Raw genomic sequence first — 19416 nt, forward strand, 5'->3', positions numbered from 1 at the left:
ATCTACAGGTTCTACATGTCCACATTTCTTAGTTCAACACAATTCTCAGGCCTCAGTTTCCCCAAAGTTCTAGGTGATAGGCACCTGCACAGGCACCCAAACTCTGCTTTTGTTACCCTGAGTAAATTCAAGGAACTTAATGACACAGAGTCAGGGATCTCTGGGGACATAAGTCCGAAAAAAAGCCATGCCTCAGTTTCCTCTACTCCTTCAGGGAGACATTGGTGGGCTTTTAGGATGCCTCTTGCTCTCCTCACACCCAGGCAAAGATGTCGGCTGTACATACCAGACACAGGCTTTGAAAAGATGCGTCTGTGGTCTGTGAGCTCCCATAGGGTACTCCACCCCTGCCCCAGGATGCTTCTGAGGGAGAAGGTAACTCGGGGAACACAGCTGCTATGAAGGTGGGCAAGGAGGAAATTCTGAAAGCTGCCAGGAGCTGACGCAAGGGAGCGCTGGCCTCCATCCACCACCCGCACCCCATTGCAGCCCACAACACGATGGCTCGAGCCTAAAAAGGCAAAACTTGTGAGTCAGTTGCTGCCTTGCTTCCTGCCCCCAGTTGCTAAATTCCTGCCAAATTCCTTCTCCCCCTCTTTTTCGCCCCCTCGCTCTCCTCTCCCTGCCATCCTGAATCAGGCTCCTTAAGTAGTCTCAGAAGTTCCCTCAGCCACACAGACTGTCCCTTTGTTCCTCTGAGGAGTCACAGGGGACCTTGCCACACAGGACCAGGGATACCTTGGGACACAAGCTAGACAGAGAAGTCTTGGGATCCATAAGGTTGTGACCCAGACATTGCTTCTTTCATCTTCCTCTGATGCCTTGTGGTGGCTTCTATGGCCACAAGGTCCTTAGGCATTGTCTTAAAGACAGAACTTGTAGCGGGCTTGAGAAACCCAGTCTCTTTCCTTTGTTTTTATCCTCAGGCCAAGTCATTGCCCAAGAGCCAGGCACGACTCCAGGAGGGGAAAGAAAGGCCAGCGAGCGGCTGAGAGATGGGAAATCTTCCCTATTACTGATGACATCGTCAAGCTCCTTTAAAAGATGATAAAGGGGACCCCAGGACCCCAGTTTGTTCACATTGACAACTGACAAATTGCTTATGCCCAGTGTCCTCATCCAAAACGTACACACAACCATGCAGTTAGATGCTAGTAGCCTAGTACAAATCACACCCAGACTCCCTTCTTGCACACAAACCATCTATCAAAGACACCTTGAGACCCTCTGCTTCAGAGGGAGTGAGACACAGTCCTGCCAGGGTTTCTCTAACTCTTGGTCTAGGAACGCATTCTTCATCTGCTTCGATCTTCTCTCCAGTGCTTGCCCAGGAGCCAGGCTACGTTGTCCTCTGTAGGGCACAGGATTTGAGTGCTGCTGGCTCTCAGGTTCTTTTGTGTCAAAGGGTTTGATAAGCAGGCCTGGACCAGGGTTACAGCCTCTGTGCCCCCTGGGGCAATTCCTTGTGCTACCTCCTCCTGACTTGGCTGTCAGTAGTGACCTGTCCCCTGATGGTGGAGGTCACTGTAAGCATGCTATTGGAAAAGATGCCTATGTTCTATCTTCTACTGACTGACAGGCCTTCTTCTGGGCATAGAGGTTCTTGACTTTCGGGATAGTCATGAGGACTGGGTTTCTAGGTGCCATTGCTTCCTAGAATTTGGAGGCTACGAAGGACTCAGTTTTCGCAAAGTCTTGGAGCGCCCTCTAGGGGCAGCAGCTTGCAAGTCTGAACCCATATGCAGTTTCATCAAGCCTAACCCAACCAACTTCCCAGCTCCCTTCCTTCCTGTCTCTCTCCCTCTCATAAACAAGCACTCTTTTGGACTGGATCTTGCTAGGCCATAGAAACGACAGGCTCAAGTACTGTCCACACCCCAGCATCACGGTGTGCTTAAGGCCCACACCCTATACTCTGTCTGAGTAGCAGAATCCTGCTTGTGTTCTAGAATCCCCGTCCCTGCTGTTTGCCAGGCTCCTATCTCACCCCATTCTGGGGGCTTGGCGAGGAAAGACGGAGCCCCCTGACACTGGTGATACTCAGAAACGCTGGGATAGCCTCAAAACCCAGGAGGACGGGCCTGAGAGCAGGACCCTAGAGCTTCTGAAGCGCCAGGCACAGAGGGAGAAGACCCCTGGAAACATTTTTTCCCGCTGAGATCTCACAGTGGCCACCTGGGGGGGGGGGCTCAGGTGACTCAGCTATCTCTTAACTTATCCCTAGGTATGCAGGTCTGGTCGCGCTACAGAGGTGGCCCTGGTCCTAGGTAGATACTAGGAGAGGTGGTGAGTCTAGGGGTTGGTGGGAAATGACTCACTGGCCAGGAATCAGGCTGACTCAGAAGGAGGGAGAGTTATGACTTCTGCCCAAGGCCTTCCTGGGTCTGCCTTGGGGAGAGGGAACATGGATACAAAGGGAAGCAGGAGAGGGTGACGGGCTCGGAGCAGAATGGAGCCCCTGCTTCTCGCTCAAGGGTCCTGGAGGAATTCTGTTTGCTGTATGACTGTATGTGCATGGTCATTATACCTCTGTGGGAGCCCTGGAACTCACTCAGGGGCCAAGACCTGCTCAGAAGAAACAAACTGTGCGTTCGTGTGTGTTTACACTCATGTTTTAGTGCCTTGGCTACAAAGACATGGGGCCAAAAGGGGGATCTAGTCCTGTTCTTGGGGCAGAATCACGTGCCCGGCTCTCATTCTCTCCTCTCTCATTTCAAGCGAGTTCATGACTGAGAAGGAGCCGTTCTGGTGAGATTATAGAAATCTTAAGGCACTGGGATTTCAGAGGAGAGGGAGCGGCATGGGGAAGGTCCCAGATACCCTTGACAAATGCTGCTAGTTAGCAGTGGAAATCAAGTCAAGCTAATGGTTTTTCTTGCCCTCATATCCCAGGCTATGCCAGAGAAGACACCATGTAAGGAATGAGAGTGGCTGCCCCCACCTCCATCCCTCCCCCCTGCTCATGACTCACAGGACTGGAATTTTCTTCCCCAGCTCTGGTATTTGCTTGGAGTTGGAGACTGGAGGCTGTAGGTCCTTTGCAGTGCTGTGGTGGAAACCAGAAGGGGGCAGGGAGGATGGGAGGGAGGAAGAGTCTGTTAGCTGTGCAGGAGAAGAGTTTGTCTCCTATGGCTTTCTCACCAAAAGCCGGCAGGCAGACACCCAGGATGGACGGAGATGCTGCCTCTTATCACAGTGTACTTCTCTGACCCCGCCCCACTTCTCGCTCGTCCACCCCCTCTCTTGCTCTTCATCCAAAACTTATACAGGAAGCTGGGGAGATGGTTCAGCAGATACCCTGAGTTTGATTCCTGAAATACAAATAAAAAACTGGGAGCGGGAGAGATGGCGCTCTACAGGGAAGAGCCCATCAGTTGGTGTCCAGTACTAAAGGGTCAGCCCCGTAAACACATACAAGTGACATCACATAAACTTAACAGGTTATATTTAGGGGTATATATGTATAGATAAATATGTATATGTATATTATAACAATTAGTGGGGGAAAAAAAGGCCATGAATTTGAAGGGGAGTGGGGAGGGGTGTCTTACAAGGCTTTCGAGGGAGGAAAGGGAAGGGAGAAGTGGAATTAAATTACAATCTCAAAAAAAAAAATGTGTCTGTAGAGGCATGCATCTATAACCGCAGCACTCTGGTAGACAGGCTACTCAGCGAAATGCTCGCAGCCCAGCTAGTCTGTGGTATATGTACGGAAGCAATAGGAGAAAGCCTGCCTCAGAAGAGCAGAGGGGAGAAATGACTCCTCAAAGTCGGGCTCCCAGTGGAAGCACGTTTGCAGGGCCCCGTGTGCATCCCCTCTGCCTGGCTGGGCCTTGAGAACCGGCACTGGCCGTTCTGAACCTGAACAGGCGTGGGATCCAAATGCTTCCGGCTCCCATGCTGGATTCTGATGCACAGGCTCGTGTGTCTCCTTCATAGACAAAAAAGGGGCATGTGTGCCTGTCTGAGGGGCAGGAGAAGGAACTCAGAGGTATGGGGGAAGAGCCACCCATGGGAGGGGTCTGGGAATGGGAGAGTGGGCAGAGGTTTGAACACAGAGCTCTCTGAATGCAGCACCCGACCAGACACCCCAGCCCGCCCTTAGGAGTTGACCTTCAGCACAGCCGTGGCAGCCGCTGCCTGGGCTTTCCTTCCTCAGGACAAAATCCTGCAGCTCCTTGGCTTTCTGCTTTAAACTCTGTGGGATGGTGGACATGATGGCGTAGATGCACCACTGGTGCCAACAGGGCACCCAGGTGTAGTTTTGCCATGGCAGGGGCAATAGTGAGGTCATAATATAACCCGAGTCCTGGGTCAGAGGCCTGACTCCTCAGGTTCTGTGACGGTTTGGTTGAGAAATGTCCTCATAGGCTCAGGTGTTTGAACACTTGCTCCTGGGTTAGTGACACTGGAGGAGGGGTGCCATTGAGGGGGTAAGCTTTGAGGACGGGTAGCCTCACTCCACTTCAGTGTACTTCTTGCTTTGTGTTTGCCATTGAAGACGCGAGCGCTCAGCTTCTTGCTCTGGCCGCTGTTCCTGCCGCCTGCCTCCTGCCGCCATGCCTACCTGTCATGCTTGACTCTCATCCCTATAGAACCATAAGCCCAAATAAACCCTTCCTCTTCTACATTGCTCTGGCCACGGTGTCTTGCCCCAGACAGGTTCCCACACGTCAAGCTTGCCCCATAGTAAATGAGCAGAAATCATGGTGAGAATGCAGGAAAGGGTTTTTTTTTTTTTTAAAACATCATTATTAAGAGGGCAAAAAGCAAGCATTTGAGTCTGTCTTCAAAGCACTGACGTGTGCTCTGGGTTTAGCAGGTATGGAACAGGGCCAGAGGCAAGAGGTCAAAGTGGAGGTGTGGTCTGGTTAATCAGTGCTCCGTTCTGGCTCTGCACAGTGGTGAGAAGCAGTCCTTAGGGCTTGAGGGGACAAGTCAAGTCCTTTGGATGATTGCGGCTGGGAGTGGGGGTGGGCTGTGTGCAATCTCATCTGGGGGTGACCTGCTTGCCGGGTTCTGCTGGTCTGGAATCTCAGAGGTGACTCTAGGTTTAGGACGATTGAAAACTTTTGGGGTCTAGAACAGGACATTATAAAGACTAAAAGTAAAACCACCACACCAGTATTATCTGTGTGCCTTCATGAAGCCATGTGTGCGTGTGTGTGTGTCGGGGGGAATGAGATAGGGCAAGTGTCACGTGGTTTGACACAGATGCTCCTGGCGTGATTAACATGCAGTGTTCTGACCAAAGTTTGTACAAAGACAGATGTAAACTCAAATAGAAAAGCCAGATGCTTACCTTGCTCTGTATTAACCCTTGGGCCCAAGTGAGGCATAACATCTTTTCCTTTTAATTTTGAGATTATAATCACATCTTTTTGACCTCTCCCTCCAGACCCTCCCATATACCTCTCCTTTCTCATTCTAATTCATGACCTTTTTTTTCATTAGTTGCTGTTACATGCATGTATGTAGATATATATATATATATATATATATATATATATATATATATATATTCCTAAATATAACCTGCTCTGTGTAATGTTACTCATATGTGTGCTTTCAGGGCTGACCGTTTGGTACTGGACAACCAGTCCATATGTCCTTTCCTGGGGGAGGCTGTCCCTCCCACTCTCCGCATTCCTCAGTTGACTGTGGGTCTTTGTGTAAGGCTGCGGCCACATGGGCTTGCTCCTGTCCATGTTGGCATGTCTATTGTTGTCCTTGTTTGCTCGTGTGTAGTTAGTCATGTTGCTGAGACCTTATGGGTGTAGCATCTGACAAGAATAGGAGACAACCCCACAGCAAACTTCCCCGGCCCCTGGCTCTTTCAAGCTTTCTCAAAGCTAGCACCAGAGCTAGCACTTTTTAGCAAAAAAACTATCTCTCCCTCTACTCCCCTCTCTCCTCTCTTTCCCTTCCTTTGTGTCTTGAACCTGACTTACTGTATATCACTGACTGACCTGGATCTTGCTATATTTATACCAGGCTGACCTCAGGTTAGCAGCAACCCTGCTCCCTCTACTTTCTGAGTGCTGAGATTACAGCACACTCACATCTTAACCGAGTGCTGGGATTACAGCTGTGCACACTCACATCTTAACCGAGTGCTGGGATTACAGCTGTGCACACTCACGTCTTAACCGAGTGCTGGGATTACAGCTGTGCACACTCACGTCTTAACCGAGTGCTGATATTACAGCTGTGCACACTCACGTCTTAACCGAGTGCTGAGATTACAGGTGTGCACACTCACATTTTAACCAAGTGCTGAGATTACAGCTGTGCACACTCACATGTTAACTGAGTGCTGAGATTACAGCTGTGCACACTCACATCTTAACCGAGTGCTGGGATTACAGGTGTGCACACTCACATCTTAACCGAGTGCTGGGATATTACACATATCTAGAAAAGAAATGTCTAAGTAGCATTTACAGCAACAATTTATCTAGCAGTGTCCAATACAGCTTGTGCTCTGTGTATACTGATTAACTTTGTTTTTATTTTTTAAATGCATGAGTGCCTGCATGTATGTCTGTGTACCATGTGCATGCTTGGTGCCCTTAGAGGCCAGAAGAGTGTCTCAGATTCCTTGCAGCTGGAGTTAAAGGAAGTTGTGATCCAGTATGTGGGTGTTGGGAACCGAACCTGGGTCCTCTGCAAGAGTAACAAGGGCTCTTAAGTTCTGAGCCACCTCTCCAGCCCCCACTCTGTGTTAATTTTAAAGGAGAGCTTTTGGAGCTCACAGCACCCAACTGTTTAGGGAAAGGGGGTAGAGGGCGAACATTTGGCCAGGGGCTTTTGATCTGATTTTATTGTTGCATGCTAAACAGTGTTCCTCCTGTACCACAGCTGCTGTCAGCTGCTCGGAGATGGGGAACACCAGCTTGTTTGGGCTGGAACAACTTAGGGACAGATTGCCCTCCTAAGTCCTATTGGTTTCTGTCCATGAACTCAATGCATTAGATATATCCTCTTAGTTGCTTTGGGCATGCATTGCAGCAACTTCATTCTGGCATGCTAGGAAGCTGCCCTGCTGCGATGTCCATAGCACAGGCGTGCTAACCTGCGTCCAAGGGCTTGGAATTCTTTTGCCAAATGCCCACACTCGAGTTTGCTCTAGGACCACAGAGCCTGGCTCTCAGGTGTTAGGGATTTGGGGTTATGTCTTTTATCCAAGATTTATATGAACCAGTGAAACAGGGTTCTTATGCCTTGGATTTTAAGTGTTCCCAAAGGGCTACTGTGTTAAAAGCTTGGTCCTTAGCCTGTGCTGCTGGGGAGCTGTGGAACTTCAGGAGGTGGGGCTAGTGGAAGGAAGTTAGGTCCCTCAAGGAACATGAGGACCCTTGCTCCTTCCTGGTTCTTTTTTTTTTTTCTTCTGAGATTCTACCAGGAGAGCAGTTTTCTTCACTGGAATATACTGCCCCACCACAGGCCCAAACGCAACCGGGCCAAGAGACCAGGAACCTCAGCAAACCAGGGTCTAGCCTCCCTGTAAGTCGTCTGTCTCAGGCATTCTATCACAGCAACGGAAGCCGATGAAGACACAGATAATCTAAATGAGTATTTTCCTGAGTTTCCACAGCACAAGGGTTCAAGTCGCTTCACACCCTCATCTGGGGAAGTTTCTGTGTTGAAGAACTTGGAGAGTGTGGAAGGTTGCTTGGCAAGCCTAGGCAGTCCTGGCAATCTCTTGGTAAGCAGCGATAAAACGCATTAACAGAAAAGGGGCCCTTAAAGCCAGGATCTTTTTACTCTTGTGCTGTAAAAGGGTAAAACTAGGCACAACCACATAAAGATGATGCCTAGAGAGATGGAGAAAGAGGGGTTTTTCTACCTCTGGGGGCTGTTGTATAGTGATATTTTATTTATGTTTTAATAGATAAAGTTTGCCTGAATATCAGAAGGGCAAAGCTAAGCCACTAGAGGTCAGGCAGTGGAGATACACACCTTTAATTCCAGGATTTGGGAGATGGAGGTGGATGGATCTCTGTGAGTTCAAGGTTACCCTAGGCTACACAAGGCTGATGCAGAAACAAATCCAGGTGGTGGGGGCTCACACCATTGATTCCAGTACTAGGGAGCCACAGGCCTTTAATCCCAGCACTAGAGGGAATATAAAATAGGAGGAGAGAAAGGCTAAGTCTTCTTAACTGCTTGGCTGTCTGTTTAGTTTGCAGTCACCCAGCCTTGGTAGAGGTAAGTGGCTTGACTGCTTTGCTTTTCTGGTTTTCAGGTTGAAGCCTGATATCTGTCTCTGGGTTTTTGTTACTTGTGCTACTGTTGTGGATAACACTGTTGTGGTCATGGCTGTATAGACCAGGAGGCTTGAAAACAGTATCTGGCTCTTACTCATCCTCCTCTGAATCCCTCGGGAGGCAGTGATACAGGCGAGCATCCACTAGTGGGGTTAGTCCTGCACTATTTGGGGAAGTGATGGGCTCACTTCATCACCACGATGCATGGCAGTGCAAACTATCCGAAAGAGGAGAGATTCATTGGGCACCAGGGTCTTAGAGGGTTTAGTCCGTAGCTAGCTGAGTCCCTTGCTGTGGGCTTCTGGTGAGGCAGAGCATCACATAGTGCAGCGAACTGTCCCACTGGGAAACAGAGAGAGGAGGAGGGGGAATCTGGGGGCAGCATGTGCCTTTGAAAGATACATCTACAGTGATCTACTTGTTCCAACTAGGCCCCACACTTTCGTGGCCTCATTGATAAATTAATCCACTGAAGTTAGCACCATTCAGGATCCCATTAACTGTCAATAGCCTCCAACACACAGGCATTTGGTGGGGGTTAGGGGAGGGACACGTCCTATCTAAGCTGCAGCATCTATGTAAGAAATGTTATGCTTGTATTGGGGCTTGTCTGTCAATCACCATCATGACTACTGACGACTGAGTTAGAACGGGGACGGGAGTCATGATCAACCCGTGTTTCCTATTTATTCAGTAATTCACTGTAGAATAAAGTCGGGCTGTCAAGATCAAACTTCTCTAGTTTCTGAGGGCCAACCCATCTTCACAGAGTCAGGTATTGGCATGCCCTTCCCTGTCAGCACAGGGTACCTAAAGCAAACCAGACATAGGCAGTCATGTTAAGGACATGACTCAGGACATCTCTCAACATCATTTATTTGACATAAGCCAGAAGATTCTGTAGAGTTAAGCATTGCGCTGGTTAGGGTTTTTGCCAACTTGACAGGAACCTAGACAGGTCTGGAAAGAGGGAATCCCCTCCCTCACACTGGCCTGTGGGCTTCTCTGTGGAGGTATTTTCTTAATTGTGAATTGATGCAGGAGGGCCAGCCTGCAGTGGGTGGTGCTACCCTTAGGCAGGTGAGTGGGCTAGATAGGAAAGAGAGCTGAGGAAGCCAGAGGAAGCAAGCCAGCAAGCAGCATTCCTCATGGCCTCTGCTCCAGCTCCTGCCTCCGAGTTCCTGCCTTGAGTCTTCGCCTTGGCTCCCATTGACTTTGGACTAGAACCTGTAAGACGGACAGACCCTTTCCTCCCCACGCTTGTTTTGGTTGGTGTTTTATCATGTCTGCAGACATGCAAACTTGGACAAGTGTTGAGGAGAGTCCTGTCAGCACACACCTACAAACCAATGTGTTTTTCCTCTTTGATAGTGAGAACCGTCTCTGGGTTTTCATCGAAACTGGCGAAACCATTTCCTTCTAAACAGCTCTAAGCTGGCTGTTGAGAACTATGGCCTCGCTCTCTAGAGTCTTCATCTCCTAAACTGGCTTTGTTATTCTTGATCCAGAGTTTCATTTTTCATACAGACAGACACATAACTCTGATTTACAGCTTCCGGACAAGGGGCTGACGGTCCCACTGAGGAGAGAGGAGGCGAGGAGGAAAGGGTAGATGGCAGGCAGCCTCCCTCTATCAGGGTTCACTCAGGATTAGGGAGTTCTTGTGTTTGGAGATAGGGTCTTACCCTGTAGCCCAAGCTGGTCTGGCTGCAGACTTGTAGCTATCTTCCTGCTTAACCCGCTGAATTCTGGGATTACAGGCACTAACCACACACCGTGCCTCTCTGCTTTCTAGTTCCTAAAGGCCCACATTAAAGGTTAAGCTCAGAGTTTCCGAGGTTTGGAAATGTCTATACAAGTTGCTGTATTTGTTTGTTTTGGCCTAGCTCTTCCCAGGCCTGGTTTTCTGGGAAACCCCCCACTCTGATGAGAGGATCAGCTGACACTCTACTCTTGGCCACCAGAGGGCAATGTAGGACAGGCTGACTGCCATCGCCCATAGGCTATTTAAGGTTGGTCCTTCAGGTGGCAGACTTCCATGACTGCTTCTCCCAGACCCTGCCAGGGTCCCCAGAAAGTCAGAGGATGTCCTGATTTGCTTCCATGCTCCTGTTGACTGAGTCAAGAGCTGGGTTACTAAAAGCAAATTTTTTTTCTTTGGTTTTCGAGACAGGGCTTCTCTGTAGCTTTTGGAGCCTGTCCTGGAACTAGCTCTTATAGACAGGCTGGCCTTGAAGTCACAGAGATCTGCCTGCCTCTGCCTCCCGAGTGCTTGGATTAAAGGCGTGCACCACCACCACCTGGCTAAAATCAAGTTTTTAGCTGACTTGAGCTTAGGGAGTGGAATTCCCAGCCCCGGCCACACTGCTCACTGACTGAGCTGCTCCACAGAACGAGCTGTGTGGTACTCACCTCACAAATCAACCTAGCGATAGGAAGGGATCACCGTATGAAGAAGGTCCCAGGAGCAAAAGTACCCCCATTACTGTGTAGGTCAAGTCTGGGTGCATCCTGTCGATCCCCTCACGCACCAACCAGTAAGATCTCCTGTGCTACCCTGAGAGATACACATGCTCAGGGGGTCCTAGGAGACTGAGTTACCTAGGGCTGCATAGGAACCATTTCCCTGCTCCTTCTCTCAAACATTATGGGATGCTGGAGGGGTCCCTGAGACACAAGGAGGCTGTTCTAGGCAAAGGAGACCTAGATTTCCTCATCTCTGACAGCCAATGACACCCAATAGTTGCCAAGAACTATCAGATGCCATCCTATTTGTTGACTCCAAAGCCTCTTGGAGGAGTCTAGTTCTTATCGTGGTCCTGCCCTATATTCCAGGCCCCGCCCCCTCTCTGTGCTCCCAGATGAAGCCTCGTGGATCCTTTACTTACCAGGCAGAGCTAGTGGCTCCTCGTGGTGTAGCAGAGAGGCTGATTTGGTCAGGGGCTCCCGCAGGGAAAAGTGCCGGGTCGGGGGCTTTGAAGGAGGTGGAGATGCTGGAAGTTGGGGCCTCTCTTCGCAGGCCTTTGCACAGGGCACTCTGATGCTGCCACAGTCAGATTCTGAATCAGAACTGGAAGAAGGAAGAAGAGGGTGAGCCGGCAGCTCTAGAACCCCACCCTATACTCCATGCTCTTTTCACCACCCCCTCTGACAGTCTTCAGGGACCAGGAGCAAGGGCTGCAACTCAGCTACCTCTGTGCCTGGGCCCAGACTTAGCTCTATCGTGTTCTGGGTTGTGTCTCCTTAGATTCTTATGCTAAAGGGGAGGCTCCCAATCCCTCAGCATGCAACTGTGTTTAGAGAGAGAACCATTAAAGAGGTGATTAAGTAAAATGGGGTCATTATGGTGGCCCTTAATCCTATGATTGGTGCCCTTATAGAAAGAAACCGGGTTATAAGTGTGCATAGAAGGTGGCTGCCATTGCAAACAGGAAGGTGCCATCCACAGGCCAGGAAGAGGCTTGAGATAGACCTTTCTCTCTGAGCCCCCAGGAGAATTCTCTGCCACCCTTTCACCTCATACTTGTCATAGGACAGTGTCCTCTGATACTGAAATATTCCATCCTGCAGGGAAGATGTTTAAGCAGGAAAGCAAACAACTCAAAATAGCCCCAGGAAGTCCCTGAATCTGAGTAGATTCACTAAGTCCTGCCCCACCAGAGTAAGCAATAAAAGCTGAAGTCCCTCTCAGATGAGAGAGAGCTGAACAGCCAAGGTGACTCAGACAAGCTGGTACTAAGAGGACTCTGAGAGCAGACTGCCCAAAAGGAGCCGAAACCAGCCGAGCCACTCAGAAGAGGTTCCGACCAACCGTGGCACCGGAAAGGACACTCTTCCACCTGCTGAGCTGCCTGCACGCTGTGCGGTGTGCTCTAGGTTCCCAGCTTTGAGAGCTGTCACCCATGCTGGGGTGGGCTTTGTTGGTGCAGCTGTCTTTGAGTCATTTCTGCCCCTTATAAGTCACCCCTCACCCATATTCCTGTAGGCAGCCCTGATAAAACGCATGGTTCACCAAGGTGGACTTTGGTGGTATCTGTCTGTACTTTGGTCTGTTGTGGGTTCCCAGTCTAGGGTGAGTAGACGTGTGTGTTGCATCTCCCCAGGAAATGTTTTGTCCTATATCATACTCCAGTCTCCAGTATGTGAGAAGATGTTTTCATGAGGCTCCCAGGCTTTGGCACTATCCTGACAGTCCCGGATACTGCTACAGCCTTGAACAGAACGGGGGAAGGTCCCCTCCCAGGCTTCCTGAGCCACTCCAGTGAAGGCTCACTCTCCATCCCCCTAGGCTATGACTGTAGGGCCAGGAGTGTGCCCAGCATGTACAGAGCCCTGGGTTCAGACCCCAGCTCCTCCCAAACTGGATGTGGTGGTATACACCTGTAACTCCAGCACTTTGGAGGTAGAGACGGGGGTCGGGGGGTGGGGTGGGGATCAAGATCTTAAGACCAGCCTCAGCTGCATAGTGAGTTCAAGGTCACCCTAGGCTGCAGGAAACTGCCCCAAACCAAATCAAACCAAACCCACAAATAGCAACAAAGACCAACAAGAGTGTGGTTGCTAAGTTCTTCGGGTCAAATAAGTTCATCTCTAGGGATCTAGTTCCTACACCACAGCACGGACATGTGGCACTCCTCCATCAGCGTGGCTGTGTAGATGGGCAGATGGAAGGAAAAACTGCAGGGATTCAAGTAGTAGGGAAGGGGGCTTCACAGAAACCGTGGCCTTTGCCCAGCTTCGGTCTCAGCGTCAACACAGAGACACAGCCCAGTCAGACCTAACAGGTTCAGCACAGAGCACTTTGCTTTCCCCGTCTTCCTCACCCTCAGATGCCTCTAGAATATTCTTACCATCCCTTCAGTAATTCAAGTCAAGACTGGGGAGAAGACCTTGAGCTCTTTCTTCCTCTCATGCTTAGTCTTGAGCAAACGCATCACCATGGCTCTGACCTGTGTCCCCCAAGGGTCCCAGGTTCCAACCAAGTCTCCCCCTGCCTTCAGTCTCTCCCATCCTGTCTCCTCTGCCCTCCACACCAAAGTCTGTAGTAATCTAAAAACTGTTAATGAGGTGCCATTTAGAATTTAACTCTCTTTCAATTATTCCAGAATAAAATACAAAATCCTACATATCTAATCAACCAACCTCTCTCCATACCTCCCTCCCTGTCTCCCTCCCTCCCTTCTTTCTTCATCCCTGGTGCTGGGGATTGAACTCAAGCCTGGTCCATGCTGGCTGGGTGCTCTACCACTGAACTACACCCCAGCTCCCCAGAATAATCCCCCCTTCATCCACTATTGACTGCTGGTCACATGGACCTTTCATTCTGTTCATACACCATTCTCACTACTTTAGCTCAGAGCCAGCCAGATCGAGACCCCATCTGGGTGAGGCCAGCATGACCAGCACTGTCTCATAGAGGCCCCGAAGCTTCTGGCTCACACGTGGTAGGAGAGTAACCCACTTGCTCTGGGGCTACTATGTCAATCTGTCACTGTAGTACCCAGAGTCTTTCCTGGCCATCTAGTCAAAGGTCCTGTTTATAGCACAGCTCTATTTTATTTCTCTGCCTGGCACACACATGGTATTTTTCTTGTTTAATATTTCCTTGTTTCCCTGGCTGTCTACCTAGGTGATGGAGATATCTGATAGCAAAGACCTCACCCGGTGTATGAGTCACAGTTACACACTCAGAGTCTAGGCATTCATCAGCAGTTGATCTGGATGCTTTCCTGAGTGCACTCAGGGTCTGTGGGGGCTGTGCTTCTCATAACGCAGTCAGTGTGGATTGGATGCTCTGCCCATCCTGGCATCTCCATCACCATGTAGATCCCCAGGAGCCTCTCCCTGTGACAGTGTCACTCATTTGTAGCCCTTAGCTGCGTGACATGGACTCCTGGGGGGAAACAGGAGAGCCAGGGCCTTGCCTTCTCTAAGAAGATAATGGCCACACAGCCTCATAGGATTTACTAGGCACCAAGCAATATTTGGCACGTGTCAATTCTTTGAGTCTTACGACCCTTTCAGAAGCAAGCCATTATAGCTGTCCCTGTTTGCAGGTTAGGAAACAGGCCCAGAGAGTCCCTTTTGCTGGGAGTTCCCAGTGGAAAGGAAAACAGACCTCAGGTGCAGCCTACCCCACCATCCCCTTGTCTCTGCCTCCATCCTTCAGCAATCTGGGCATACCTGCTGTCCTCACTGGTGACCAGGACCCGCACAGCCAGCACATCCTGTCCAACTGCATCCTCTCCTGGACCAATCCTCACTGAAGTCCATTCGGAGGGTTGGGAAGAGGTGACTTCAGCGTCCGTGTCTCTGGGTGTGGGCTCAGGGACACTCTTTGGCTTCTTGGGGGAGGTGGGCTCATCTGCTAAGAGAACAGGGCCTATAGAGACAGCGGAACAAATGGCTCCTCCAGGCGTCTGGATAGGATGCTGGAAAGGGGGCCTCTGGGCCACTCAGATGTTCAGGGACAGACCATCCCATCCTCTGCATCATGGCCGAGGGCCACCTCTCAGCCCAGTGGATGTGTGTAAGGCATGAATACACATACCACCCCATTTAACCTGGAGGGAGGTAATGAGATGTTTTCAGGGCCCATGACAGGATCACTGTCCTCTGGACTGCTTCGTTCAAACTTTCTGTCAGCGTACTGTTAAACTCAGGGGTGACATCTTAGATCTCATCTTTAAAAATTGTTTTCACCAGGCATGGTGGTATACCCCTTTAACCCCAGCACCTGAGAGGCAGAGTCAGGAGGATCTCTGTGAGTTTAAGGGCAGCCTGGTCTACCCAATGAACTCCAGGCCAGCCAGAGCTACACAATGAGACCCTGCCTCAAAAAATAAGGCAAATCCCATCAAAGAATGTTTCTGTATTTTCGTGTGTGTGTGTGTGTGTGTGTGGTGTATACACATGTATGTGCGTATAGTTTTCCGTGTGTATGGAAGCACATGTGAGGGTGCATGTGTATGTGTGTACCTGTGCATATGGAGGCCACAGGTTGCTATCTAGAATCATCCTTGATTGCTCTCCCACCTTGCTCATTTAGACAGGATGTCACAGTCAAACCCAGAGCTCAGAGATATGGTGAGTTTTGCTAACTCTGGAAATCTTCTACCCCATCTTCTGAGGCTGTAATTACAGAGGGGCTGCACTCCTACCTGGCATTTCTGGGGATCTGAACTCATGTGCTCATGATTGGATGGCAAACATTTTGACCCCTGAGTTATCTCCACAGCCCCTCAGTTCTCATACTATTGACCTCGTGACCTAGCCTGTCACGCTCTTCCGCAAAGGCTGCTCTCAGCTCTAAACGGTTCTTCCTAGCTGCTTCTTCTTTTGTACTCAGCTTTTAGTCTCACCTGCTTCCACGATTCCCAATGACCCTGGACAGTGAGGAGTCCCAGGTCTGCACCCATAGCCTAGACGCTTCCCCTGCGTCTAGCGTCTCCTGTTCTTAATTGACACGTAGGTGTTTAACAGACACAACACACGCCACAAGTCCAAAGTGAACCCTTCATCTTCACTTTCCCTAATACCTGCTCCACCCACCACCAAGCCCAGGTCAGTGTGGCAACTAGAACCTCCTGAAGCTAACGTTGGCATCATAATGACATACTTGATATTACCTTCATCCTTCACAAAGCCCTCTACAAGTGAGGATGGCTCTTCCCTCAAATGTGCCAGGAATGGAGTCTCTTCCCTGCCACAGCCCCATCACCTCTTGTTCAGATGATAAACAAATAAACAAACAAAAGCCCCACAACTCTCCGTGGATCCCCAATTTTTTCCTTCCAAGCCCCACCCCTGGATTTCAACAGCAACCAGAATTAACCGTGAGGGTCCTCATTTCATCGAGGTAAAGATGAAGAGTCCCATCTAATCCAGCTCTGTGGTCTCTGTGACTTTCTCTCTCTCTTTTTTAAAAGATTTATTTATTATGTACACAGTATTCAGACTCCATGTATGACTGCAGGCCAGAAGAGGGCACCAGATCTCATTACAGATGGTTGTGAGCCACCGTGTGGTTGCTGGGAATTGAACTCAGAACCTCCTGAAGAGCAGCCAGTGCTCTTACCCTCTGAGCCATCTCTCCAGCCCCAACTTTCTCTCTTCACACTGTCCCTTGACTTGCTCCTCTCCTGCTGTGTCACCACTGTGCTGTCCCCTCAGGGGGCAGGCACCATCTCAGGCCCCTCGTGTTGCCCTCGAATCTACCCTTCAGTGCTGTCCCTGCAAGCTTCGGTCAAATGTCATTTTCTCAGGGTTGAAGTGCCCCGTTGAAGGAGGCCACACACTGTTCCCCTTCATTATACTAGTGAGTCTTGTCTTCCAATAAGATTGGAATTCCCTCTTTGGTTTGTTCACTCTTTCCAGGACTAGGATGTAGGCAGTACTTTGTCATCTGTTGTTAGACTCTGCCGTGTGAAGCAGCTGCTCCTGGGATGCCTGTTGAGTGTGATGAATGTCTGAGCCCGGCTCCAGCCTGGCCGCTAGCTAGGTGGCGAGCCGTCTCCTGTCACAGGGAAGCAGCTGCCTGTGTTCCTTCTAGAATTAGACCTCAGCTGGACTTGCTGCCCTCTCACTTCTCAGCCCCCATATGGCTCACTGCCTTCTCTCTTTCTTGTGTTCTTAACTTCAACCGGATTGGTTCCATCTGTGCTTAAACTACAGGAGGCTCCACCTCCAGGCCATTCACTACCCTCTCTTTTTGGACCAATCTTGGAAGAGCTGGGCAAGCTTTCTCTGTCCCTTTACCAATCCCCTACAATTCTGATGAGACCTTTACCTCTCTACCCTCTTACTTCTAGAAAATTACCCGGAGCCTGCTTGCTGCTGAGTCCAGTTCACAGGATTTTTTTTTCCCCTTGAGGTTCTCCTCTGGCCCTGAGTCCAACCCTTCTTTACTCTGAGAGACTTTCTTTCCCTCTCTCTCCATCTCTGCCTTTAAATGGTCTATTCTTCACGAGTCCACCCAAGCCTCCTCTTCTCACTCTGCATTCCCTGGAAGAGGCATCTGCTTAGCTCCACTTCCCACCTGCAAAGACAATTCAAGAAACTTAAGCTTTCTGTGAAATTCCTGAAGTTTTAAAATATGATAGGGTCCAGTAAAATGTGAACACACGTAGACCCAACCAGTGGCCTATCAGTCTAACCCCCGACGTACGTGCAAACTTGCTTGCATGCACACGTGCCTATATTTTAATGCCAGCGCAACTGGGAAGGGAGGTATCTGGGGACTATTACCGGCCGCTTTGCTAATGACGAAGGTAGTGATGGTCGTGGTGATGGTGGTGAGAAAGTGGCCGTGGGTTTGGTGGTAATGATGGTAGTTCTGGTTTGGGTGGTGGTTGTGGTGATGGTTATGATGATGGTGTTAGGTATGGTGATGACAGTGATGGTGTTGGTTTTGCTGGTGTTTGTAGTGATGGTTATAATAAGAGCAGTGGCAGCTTACGTTCATCGGGCCCCTAATATATGCCAGGGAGAGTTTGAGCGCTGACTTGTACTAAGTCTATAACACTCATATAATCCTTCAAGCAAAGCATTTTGTGACCCCATTTTCTTTCTGAGCTAATGGAAACACAGATTGAGATACCCACAGATGGTCATGTGTTGCCCTTCTGTAATTTGAGAACATGACAGAACTATTTGTTTGGTTGAACAGAGTCACACCCTGTCCTTGACACTGTGGTCCTTCCAAGCTTAGCAGAGCACACACACCCCTGCCCCAGCAATGCGACACCCTTCTGTCATAGACCAGTGGATACTGGTGACCCGTGTGAGCCAGGGCTTTGAGTGGCCTTGCTGGGTTGAATTGTCACCCATGTTCTTGTTGAAAAAGTTTGTTTCTGATGGTTGTTTCCCTGTGAGTCTGGATTCTTGGTTGAGGTTACGTGGAGGGACAGACTTGGAGCCCATCCTTACACACCCAGCCTGTAGAATCACCCAGCACCCCTTAGATTCATGAATAGGAAGCAGAAGAGACCACACACACCACTGAGATCGAGAACTTTGTTCAGGGTCCTAACTACTAGAGTCTCTTCTGGTCTGGGGCTTGAAGAAATTCATCTTTCCACCCCTGCCCTTGTGGGCAAAAGCTGAAGACGAAATGTGTGCAGGGAACATCAGGATACAGCTGAGGATACAGAAGCCCAGCCAGGGCTCAGCAGAGGGAGGTCATGGCAGGCAAGGGGACGTGGTGGCGCTGGCTAAAGCGAAAGGCCCGCCTTACCAGATCCCAGAAGCCAAGCTCACTACTGTGATATTAAGGGAGGGGTGTCTCAGGAGTAATACCTTGGCTCCTCTCGATCCCATCCCATCCTTCCACCAGTGCATGCTGGTCTCAAACCTAACAGGAAGCTAGTTCAAGGCCCCCTGGAGAAGAGTTTGCAGGGTTGCTCCTCTGTAGCATAGCACAGAGCAGAGCAGGGATGCCGAGCACACAGTCAGCACAGACAGGCAGATGCCTATGATGCTGTGCCCAGAGTGGCCTCCCCAGCCTCCTGAAAGGTGGACTGTGATCAGTGATGGGGCGACAAGGCATCCAGTGGATGACAGAGAGCTTGAGCAGCACCCCTTCCTTCCACACATTCCCAGGGGTGTTATAATTGCTTTGAGAGGAAGATTTGTCCCTGACAGTGTCAAGGTCCTCAGCAGGACGTGTGCTCAAATCCATTGCTGCCAGCCCAGGCGCTTCTGAGAGTGATTCGTCACAGTTTCTAATGGAAGTAGAGTATCATGGGGTGTTCAGAGATGAATCCATGGGTGTCTGGGTCTGCCCTCCACTCTGAAGACTGCTCAGCCTGCTTTGCTGTGGTCTCCCCAGGAGTCAGAGATCCAGTGTGTGTGTGTGTGTGTGTGTGTGTGTGTGTAGGGTGTGAACACACAGCTCTACCTCTGCTGAATGAAACCAGGGTAGAGAGTGGTACTTAGAGGGCTCTGCCTGGCCTCAGCTAAAGCCTAAGCAAACAGACACTTTCAGCTAAATGCACATGAGAAGAAGCTATACCCTCCCAGATGGAAGCCATACCTCTGCCTAGAAGGGAAGGGAACCAGGCCCAGCCTGATCCTCTGGGCCTCAGTGCAGTTTACCCATTCCCATTTCTGACCCTTCATCCTGACCCTAAAACTTGAGCCAGATACT

The 19416-nt window shown here is 50.0% G+C and overlaps 1 protein-coding gene across 3 annotated transcripts in view; it reads right to left on the reverse strand.

Moving 5' to 3' along the window:
* The window catches only part of LOC121457860 (MICAL C-terminal-like protein), a 51341-nt gene extending 36703 nt beyond the window's left edge, over window positions 1-14638 (reverse strand). For all 3 annotated transcript variants that reach the window (XM_041666909.1, XM_041666908.1, XM_041666910.1), the window contains exons 1-3: window positions 14454-14638; window positions 11159-11340; window positions 2972-3046 (exon numbers count right to left, since the gene is read on the reverse strand). The gene's annotated coding sequence lies outside the window, so the exon portion shown is untranslated. The remainder of the gene's footprint in view (window positions 1-2971; window positions 3047-11158; window positions 11341-14453) is intronic.
* Window positions 14639-19416: the final 4778 nt, after the last annotated feature.

This window comes from Microtus oregoni, unplaced genomic scaffold (assembly GCF_018167655.1).
Source record: "Microtus oregoni isolate MIOR12 unplaced genomic scaffold, Mior012 000016F_ref0000370, whole genome shotgun sequence".
NCBI classification, from domain to species: Eukaryota; Metazoa; Chordata; class Mammalia; order Rodentia; family Cricetidae; genus Microtus; species Microtus oregoni.